The sequence below is a fragment of the Phalangium opilio genome, unplaced genomic scaffold (assembly GCF_054372755.1).
Source record: "Phalangium opilio isolate 3A_F unplaced genomic scaffold, DU_Popi_V2 ptg000015l_1, whole genome shotgun sequence".
Lineage (NCBI taxonomy): Eukaryota > Metazoa > Arthropoda > Arachnida > Opiliones > Phalangiidae > Phalangium > Phalangium opilio.
The window spans coordinates 1134193-1145284 of NW_028324150.1; positions in this window are offsets into that span (position 1 = coordinate 1134193).

Sequence of the window (11092 nt, forward strand, 5' to 3'; positions counted from 1 at the left end):
GCCAAGGCTTAGTGATTTTTCGGAGTCAGTGCCAGTGGTAACAACTAAAACTGTATTGAAGGATGCAAAAACGCAATGCTACATTTTACCATCGTTGGATAGCGCGGCACAAAAATCGGCAAACGAATCTAAATCCATAGGAACACAATGTAACTTTTCACTAAAAGAAAAACTAGAAAAACTAGAAACACCGGAACAAAACCAATCACAGCTTCCAAAATTTGAAGACAAGGTGATTCAAACTAATATTATGGTGTCTAACTGTTCTGTGCAAACTGTGACTGTGATGATTCAATGGACCTACCAACGGATAAAAGCCTCATCCATAAAAAAATGAAAATTCTGCATTGTCAAGAATACTCATCTTTAAGATACAAGGTTTGATTTATATTTCCATACTAGTATAACCCTAAGATTCAAGACATACTTGGGTGAAATTAGCCCGACTTATTAGAAAGAGACTTTACCCCCTAATTCATCAATATTTCTCGTTAAGCCATGGGTAAATAACATTATTTACCCCTGGTTAAGCCAATGGTTTTTGGATATCAACATGAGGCTCTCTACTTTTATTTTAGGTGAAAAAGCTTATACGAGGCGAGTTTGCTATAGAAATAACTTCAAGTAAAGTTACTGGAATCTTCAACGATGAACGTGATGCTCTTTAAGCCAGAAGTCAATAATAAAGTGTTTTGTACTGGTGTTGACAAAAACAAAATTAATGAACTTCCATTAACTCGTGTCATTAACAATCCAAACATTTTAAAAATAATAACTCCAACACTGCGGTACCAATCTAGTGATTGTCCGGTAATTTTTTCAAAGACGCAACCAGTACGGGGTGAAAATTATTTCGAAAAATGTCAAAACTGTAGATTATTGCAAAGAAACTTGTCAAGTGTATTGAAACGAAAAATTGTTGAAACACCAACAAGAAATTTGAAACGAACGAGAATAAGTAGCAATTATCCATTATCATTTTTGTCACCAAAAAGTAGAAAAGTAAGATTAAATCGTACCCAAAGTGCAAGAAGATTTATTCAAGAAAAACTAAATAAACTTCAAGCTCTAATTAAAGAAAAAGACATAAACTTGAATGATAATCAGTCAAACGAGCTAAGCCATCTTGTAAAGCTTATAAATTCAGACCACCCAGAAAAGGTTGATGATATCATTAATGAAACATGTAATGAACTGCCATCTAGCGCTGAAGTATTGAAAACAATTTGGAAAAGGGATTCAGAAAAACGACATCACGAAGATGTAAAGAATTTTTTTCAGGACCAAATTAAAAACAAGTCTGGTTCTAAACAAAATCGCTGGAATATAATGACCTACAGAATTGCCTTGGCCATTTACACCAGGAGAAAAGCAGCATTTGAAGCAATACGTGACTTTGGGATTCTTCAACTTCCTAGTCTTGACACCAAGCCAAAGCTAAAAAGTACGACAGTGAACCTGGAATTGATTTTAAATACATGAAGGATCAATCTGAAAAATATTCTGCCTTCAGAAATGAAAAAATAAGTAAAGGAGAAAAAGAGCCCCTTGGTGAAGGTGTTCTCATATTCGACGAAGTGAAAGTTATAGACCAAGTCATATGGAATTCAAAATCTCACGCGTTTATGGGATTGGCCATGACAGAAGAGGAATTTCCAAGCTTGCATGACGTCTTTTCTAATGCTCACAAAAAAACACCAACCGGGGCTCAGTATATTTTGCAATTTTTATGGAGAGACATGTCCTCAAATTTTGACGTAATAGGCCCTTATTACTCTTCAAGCTACTCAGTTAACATATTTTTTATGATGACTAACCTTTACGAAGTTATAAGAATATTTGAACAGTTTAATTTCAAAGTTATCGGCTTGGTTTGCGATGGAGCTAGCTCCAATCTTTCTCTTATGAAGTTGACAATGAACACTAAAGGGGCGTTTGGATATAAAAAAGAAAATGGCAAATACAACTTCGATGTATCCCCTAAATTTAAGCACCCGTTTGCTATAGATAGATATATTTATTGGATAACTTGCCCTACTCATGATTTAAAGAATTTCATTGGCCAACTATACGCATCTCGAGATATTTTACCAGAAAAGGAGTTAAATTTGGATGGAAGCAAATAGAAGATCTTTATAAAAGGGAGGAGGAAAGGGCAAAGAACGGCCAAATGCGTTTTGTACCAAGGCTTTTAAATAGTTACATTATAAGAGATGCCTGGACAAAACTAAATGTAAAGCCGTCTAAAATCATGCAGCAACCTCAAGTTTTATCAGAATTGTACACGCATTCACAAGACAAAAGCGCAACTAAAGATAGCCGTTCTGGAGCTATGCAATGTTATTTGTACTTGCAAGCTTGTAATAAGCTTTTTGAAAATGGTTTACTAAATAAGGGATAAATTTACTGTAAAGATTCATTCATTTTGAAATCAATTAGGGAGGGATATACGTTTCTTGAGGAGTGGGCCAGTGAAATATTAAATGAAAATTCTGCATTCCAACCAAACAAAGCGACACAAACTGAATATATCTCCTGGCAAACATGGGACCTCCTTAGAATTTGCGTATTTGGAATGGAAGGGTTAGCTTTGGACTTTCTTTCAAGGAATCCAGGATATTTTATTTCACCCTCACGAATAAATGGTAGCGCTGTTGAAAGCTTATTTGCGCAGCTCAAATATTCAACAGGAAGTAAACTTTCAAGCGTAAACTACAGCCACGCCCGTAAAGCTGTGACAGAACGAGCAAATATTACGGGTAGACACTCTTCAAACAAAGATTACAGAGATGCACCTCTATATATTAGATCTGGGGACTTGTAAACATGAGTTTATAAAAATCATAATTAAGCAGGAGTTTAACAAGTTTAATCACGTGTATCTTCTATATTTTTTCAATAAATGGACCACATTTCCCTTAAAGTAAATGTTTTTCTTTAAATATATTATAAAAATATATTTTAAACATAATTAACACAAATTTAATTTTAAAGAAACTAGGAACGTTGATTTTATCAGGAGTAAGTGTCATTTAAATCTGATTTTAATCCTGGAACCAGGGATCCCGATAATATATTATCTTCTTCACCGTTTCTCTTAAATTTAAAATTGGATTTTTATTAATAAAAACATTTTTTAAAAATATTTTTTACTCACATTTTATTTTAAATAAACTAGGAACATTGATTTTATCATTGCGAAGTGTGACTTACGTCTGATTAAAGCTATTTAAATCTGATTAAAGCTTTTTAAATCTGATTAAAGTCATTTAAATCTGTATTTAATCTTTAATAGGAACCAGGGATCTAGAGCATTTATTATCACATTATTTTTATTCTATGGAATTATTTATTGATTTGCGTTTGTATGATCTTAGAATCAGGAATCATTTAATTGTTGACTAGTTGTATCACAGTTTAGCAGGGGTTAGTAATCCTTTAGGAGAACTCTACCAGCAATTCGTCTCCTTCTTCGAAGCTTGCTAATTTTCACAGATTGCTCACCTGTTTTCTCGGAATTTTCGGAACCAGACAGGCCAGGGGATAGGTTATTGATTGAGTTTGGACTATCTTGCTCATAATAGTTTGATGGACCAGCTGCTTGTCTTACCTTGACAGTTTTCATTCTAGTGATACCTTTAGGTTTTCCTGTTAAGGTGGCTTTGTAGCCAGTACTTATTTGACTAGTTTCAGGTGTGATTCGTTTCTTTTTTGTAGCTTTTGACTTCACTGTTTTATTGGTATCCTTCGATCCCCGACTAGATAGTGCCAATAAATTATCCCTTAAACTAACGTCAGTTTTCTCTGATTTTTGCATTTTACAATAGCTACCCACAAACTCTTGAATACGACAATGCACCATCTTCCTCAACCATGTTTCAAAACATTTATTAGAAACTTCCTCACTTTTAACTTTAATGTTCTCCTTTAATATTTCATCATTATATAAATCCCTTAGTTCTTTTTTCAGGCTGAAAATTTGCTCAGTTGTTTTTTTAATCAAATTGACTCCATACTTATTGTAATTTTTAGAGTTTGCGTAGCTTCTGGTTACGTCATTAACTTTTCTAATGAAAGGAAGGAACCCTTTTTTTGGAAAAAGTAGGCCTCCTTGGTCGAGAACTTTTAGATCCAACGGAAGATTTTTCTCTTTTTCCACACTCGTCATTTTAAACTGAACAGTCATCTTGTAAAACTGATGTTGCTCTATTATTTGTTTTACTGAAAGAGTTTTCTTCTTTCCTTTCACTGCAACTTTTCTAATTCCAGCCAAACCACCACCTCCAAGTTTAAGTATTCCACTTAAGCTTTCTTCTTTCATCTTAGCACTGTTGCCATCAGCACTGTCAGCCCAATTTTGTCTCAGATTAACTAATTGACCATATTCGAACACTTTACTCATATAAAATGAAGTAACTGATTCTAACTCAGACGTTTTATCATTTGAGACTAAATTTTTGAAGTGGTCTAAATATGTCTCTCTCACCAAAGCCGCTTCGTTATGGTAATCAAACATGAACTTTGCCATTGCATATTTAGTTTGTTTACGACACTCAGGTTCATTTTCATTTGGGTTTTTACTACTGCTTTTCTTTTTAGGGACAGATTTAGGCTTGAGAAATTCATCATATACTTTTACTTCCAACTTTTTGTAAACATCAACCAATTCCAACAGAAATTCCGAGATATTTGGAGCAGGGCCATTTTTTAACTTGTTGATTATAAACAAACGCCTTTCACTTGGGTTTTCTTTTTCTATTTGATCATTTGTAAACTTTATGAGTCCATTTAATTCCATTTCATTAACGAATAAGGAATTTACCAACTTTATAGTTCACCTTAATGAATAAACTTTACTCTAAGCCTAGTTGTCACTCAGTAGTAAGCAGACGAACACTAGCAGACAGGAGAAAATGGATTTCCCAGCATGACTTTCGAAACTTTGCTGCCACGCTATTGGTTAGAAAATATCATACTTAATTTGAATTATAGAGGGCGCGACCGAGGCGTTTTCTCTTTTTTGTGTCTACGTTTGAAAGTCCCACTGTATTCTACACTACGGAAGCTAGCGTCTCTAACTCCTTTCGTCATTTACCCCAGGTGAAACGTCTGATCGAAATTGGGTTAAAGCCTCGGGGTTTTCATTCATTACATAATTTACTTTATGGTGCGAATTCACTTTAAGAGCGTCAGCACAAATCAACTTTGGTGTTATGGAACGTTAATAGTCATGATGGCGAACTAAGAATATCGTCGAGGCGAAACGAGAGAATAGTTTTTACACGGAAAACCAGTTTTAAATGTAGTTTGGAACATAGATGGGATGAAGTTGAAGCGCAAACAATTGGGCCTTTACAAACATATAAAGGTAATATCTTTCCAAAATTTATGCTCTTCATTTCTTGTTTTTCCCTATTGACTGATTTCCATGTGTACAAGACTTATCATCATTGGATGTAAATTGACGTCTGCTTTACTGTTTAGTCGAGAAGATTTGAATACTGCTTTTATAATTCATAAATTTTAACTTCTGCAATTGTTGGTTTTAAAAAATAACACTTGTGGTCTTGGCCATCTTGTTGAAATGTTGCAATGTCTGTAAGTCAGGTGACCTAGATGTATTGTAGGGTACCATTTATGTTTCCAAAAAATATTTAGGGGCCAGAAGCTTGGATCAGTCCAGGCTTTGGAGTTTTGTTAATTAATTATAGCATTAAATTGAGCACTGATTTACATTATCTTATTCTAATTTTAAAATGAATGGGAATAAACTTTGATAGGCAAGGCTTCACGGTTTTGTACCGTCGCACAATCACGAATTTACATCATCGAGTAACGTACGTCACGGAGAGGCTCTGTTCTCGACTTGACGGTCTGTCTGTTGACACACCCCATAGGATCGCGTTCGCATTTTGTAAATCAGAGCAAACATGTTTTCAATATCCGGACCGTATTCACATTTCACGGAGATCTGGAAAATTGCATTCCATTTAAGTTTAATAACGCCATTTCCAGTATCTGTCATCACCAATTTGCGAGGGGCTAGCCACTTACGAAATATGGTGTACAAGCCTTAAGAAATATATTTCAATATTTCGAGAAATATCGTAATTTTGAGAAATATCGGAAATATAGGGAAATATCTGAAATAATAAGAAATATCGGAAATATTGGGAAATAATGAGAAGTATCGGAAATATTGGGAAATAATGAGAAGTATCGGAAATATTGGGAAATAATGAGAAATATCGGAAATATTGGGAAATATCGGAAATATTGGGAAATATCGGAAATATTGGGAAATAATGAGAAATATCGGAAATATTGGGAAATAATGAGAAATATCGGAAATATTGGGAAATAATGAGAAATATCGGAAATAATGAGAAATATCGGAAATAATGAGAAATATCGGAAATAATGAGAAATATCGGAAATAATGAGAAATATCGGAAATAATGAGAAATATCGGAAATAATGAGAAATATCATCGGAAATTCGGGGAAATATCATCGGAAATTCGGGGAAATATCATCGGAAATTCGGGGAAAATCATCGGAAGTTCGGGGAAATATGGCGAAATCTTGGTAAAGCAGAGATTTGTATTTTCCTCAATATTTTCTGAGGGAGGCGAGCTACTCTAAAAGGTTTGTTCGTTCGTGATTCAGGAAATTCCCTGGTTATGCCTAAGGGGGTCTCGATCCGTCTTCGGTTTGAGAAAAGTTTTGGGCGGCCTTGAAGCGTCGTCTGCTTTATGTAACGTGTGACGTCACAAGTTGAGATATTATCCAAAGTTGCAGCGGGAATCTTTTACATTTGAAATTCAGATTGTTTCTAATTAGTTTTCTTAAATACTAATATATGTTTTGGTTTTAATATGGAAGCATAATAAATAAAAAATACCATAAGTTTATAAGATATGTTCCATAAGTATGACACTTCCTACATTTCGTAATGCTAGAGAATTACTGAGAGCTAGTTCGAGAACGATGCAAGAACTGACTTTACTCGGTTCTACAGTTCATTTTACTAAGCCTTTGGTAGAGCTTCACCAGGCGTCACTTTACGAGAATATATGACGTTTCACCTACGCTACTTCGTGACAAACTCTCAATTACCAGTGACAAATTTATGGAACATATCTTATGAACTTATGAAACAAATGAAATTTTTAAACATTGGAACTAAAAAAAAATTTTGAACTGAATTGATATTAATACCGAAACTTTTATAATCAGAAAATCAGGTATCTTGGAATTCAAAAGTAGTCTTTTAAAAACGATTCCAACTTCATTTAACCGTATAGGTTGTAGATTATTGCTATGATGATGGTTGAGAGAATTAGAAATATCAAATATGCTATTAAATAATAGAATTAATCAGAAATATTAGAAATACGAAGGAATATTAAAATACTGAGAAATACGAAGGAATATTAGAAATACTGAGAAATATTAGAAATACGAAGGAATAATAGAAATACTGAGAAATATTAGAAATACGAAGGAATAATAGAAATACTGAGAAATATTAGAAATACTAAGAAATATTTGAAATACGAAGGAATATTAAAATACTGAGAAATATTAGAAATACGAAGGAATAATAGAAATACTGAGAAATATTAGAAATACGAAGGAATAATAGAAATACTGAGAAATATTAGAAATACTAAGAAATACTGAGAAATATTAGAAATACTAAGAAATATTTGAAATACGAAGGAATATTTGAAATACTGAGAAATATTAGAATTTCGAAGGAATATTAGAAATACGAAGAAATAATGGAAATATTGGAAATTTAAAGGAAATATCGTGAAAATATTGGAAATTTTAGGAGAAATATCGGGAAATATAGAAATAGAAAAATAATAGAAATAAATCGGAAATATTTGGAAATAAGAAATCTGGTGTACATTTTTTGGGGAAGTGAGTAGCCCCTCGGGCGCAGTGGAAGCCTGCTGGGCCCATAACCCAGAGGTCCGTGGATCGAAACTACGCTCTGCTAAATTAATGCAAAATAGCACTTGCTATTTTGATATATTTTAGTTTATTCATACAATGATCATGTAAGCAGAGTGGCGCAGTGGAAGCCTGCTGGGTCCATAACCCAGAGGTCCGTGGATCAAAACCACGCTCTGCTAAATTAATGCAAAATAGCACTTGCTATTTTGATATCAGTTAGTTTATTCATACAATGATCATGTAAGCAGAGTGGTGCAGTGGAAGCCTGCTGGGCCCATAACCCAGAGGTCCGTGGATCGAAACTACGCTCTGCTAAATTAATGCAAAATAGCACTTGCTACTTTGATATATTTTAGTTTATTCATACAATGGTCATGTAAGCAGAGTTGCGCAGTGGAAGCGTGCTGGGTCCATAGACCAGAGGTCCGTGGATCGAAACCGCGCTCTGCTAAATTAATGCAAAATAGCACTTGCTATTTTGATATATGTTTTTTTTTATTTGTCAATAGTATAATACACAAAAATAATTTCTACTAGCCACATGAGCAATATTGCTCGTGCGTGGCTGGGAATATTAGAATTACATAATTAGTGTTTAACTATAAGTTGTTTTTAAATTAGATAGTAAGTTTAAGAGTTTATATTTGCTACACTAGCATCAAAAATTTGTTAAATTTACAGATCAAAACAAAACAATTGGGTTAGCAAAAGAATTTTCAAATAAGCGCGTGACAAAGATCAGAAATCCATGAGTTTATATAGATGAGGTATACCGATAGATATGATCCAGTTATTAATTTTCTTTTTGAACGAGTTTACTTGAGGGAATAGTTTTATACTATTGTCCACGAAGTTATAAAGTTTTGGTCCTAAATATATGGCGTGTTTTTGTCCGAGGGATCTATACATTCTGCTCCCTAATACATTACCACTATATACATGTCTTGTGTTATAATTTATATTACATGGTAATATTTGATTACGTATAAATTGAAAAGTATAAATTAAGATTGCTTTAGAATAAATTTGCCTGACTGTAAATACCCGAAAATCATTATACAATGCTAGTCGGGATTCCAGGTGGTCTCTTTTTAGACAAGCTCTCAAAATTTTTCTTTGCATAATTTCTAAGCGTTCTATGTGTGTAGTGAACGTTCCTCCCCATCCTATAATTCCATAAGATATAACTTACTGCACTATGGCATAATATACAGTTCTTAACCACCGCAAGGCGAGAAAATTTCGCAATTCGTAAAACCTAGGTAAGCTCCTACGGAGCTTCTGTATTATATTATTAATATGGTGGTCCCATTTTAAATTATTGTCTATAATAATCCCCAGATATTTAATCTTACATACTTTTTCTAGTCTTGGGCAGTCAGTAGTGTCATTATTAATTCTATCATGTATTATAATATTAAGATTAGGGTTTATATTTGGCTGGCCTCTAATTGAGAAGCATATATATTTAGTCTTTTCTATATTCAGAGTTAATAAGTTATTAGTAAGTACGTCGTATATTTTGTTCAACCCAATTTGAGCCTTCTCGTATACTAATTCCCACGTATCACCCTCAAAGAGGAGAGTAGTATCGTCAGCGAAGGAGATCAAATTTCCATCAAAGTTAACTTTACAAAGGTCATTTATATAGACGAGGAATAAGACTGGACCAAGAACTGTGCCCTGCGGTATGCCATAGGGTATTAGTTCTTCTTCACTATACAAGTTTTTAATTTTTACTTGAGTTTTTCTACTAGCTAAATAACTTCGGAACTACTCCATAGCTAGTCCCCTAGCTCCAGCATTTTCCAATTTGTCTAATAAGATAGGGTGCGAGACTGTATCAAACGCTTTTTTAAGATCCAGAAATATTCCTAGTGCTTTTTTGTTTTTATCTACTGAAGAGTATATTTTTTTAGTTACTTCTAGGATTGCATCATTCGTGCTTAGTCCAGACCTGAAACCATATTGGTTTTTTGACAAGTAATTTGTTTTTTCTAAAAAATTTACCAATTGTTTTTCAACAATCTTTTCGAATACCTTTGAAATGTTACTCAATAGTGATATTGGTCTGTAATTTGATATATTATTTTTATCTCCACTTTTAAATATTGGTACTATGACAGCTTTTTTAAGTATTTCTGGGAAGATACCCGAGGATAGCGATAAATTTATAATGTGTGCTAAGGGTAAAGCAATTTGTTGTTTGATTATTTTCAAAGTTCTTATACCTATGCCATCATATCCCCTTGAACTTAAATTTTTTAATGCGTTGATACTACTCTCGACATCTTGTGGTGTTATGGGATTAAAGAATAAGCTTTTTTCGTTGCGTATTAGGGTAGTCTTATATTGGTTTTTATCTCTTTGTCTATTATTTATAATCGTGTTAGCTAAACAGGGTCCTACAGACGAGAAGAATTTATTAAAAATATTTGCCATTTCTTTAGGGCTATCATTAGCAGTAATTGTTTCACCATTATGCGTAATAGTTTCGATTGTGTTAATTTTCTTTTGTTTTTTTGTAGCGTCATTTATAATTTTCCACATCATCTTAGGTTCTTTGTTACTATAGTCAACTCTATTTTTAAAATATTTAAATTTAACTGTTCTTATCAACGAGTAGAGTTTATTTCTATATTTTTAGCGAAAGTTTTTAATGGCAGGTTAAATGGTTCCTTCTTTACTCGATTGGCCAACTCATCTCTTTTTCGGATTGACACAATAAGTGCCGGCGTGATCCATGGTTTTAGTTTTTGTTTCTTATGGTTGTAGTTATATTTACATTTTTTTTACTGAATTGTCAATATATCGTCGAAGAATTTCGATAAAGAGATTAGTCGCCTTATTGCAATTATTTTCTGCAATTATTTCAGTCCATGGTTCTTTCGAAATATTTGCTTTAAGTAAATCGTTATTAATAATGTACTTTTGCCCCGCGCTATCTTGTAAATCTCTGTTCCATACATGAGGGATTGAGATGAAGGTTGAAAAGTGGTCGGTAATATTAGATTGTACGATATAAGAATTTATATTATGATTATCCCTAATTTTGATGAATACATGGTCAATGCATGTTTTTGAGGTCTCGGTTATCCTAGTGGGGTTATTTATACAAGATATGA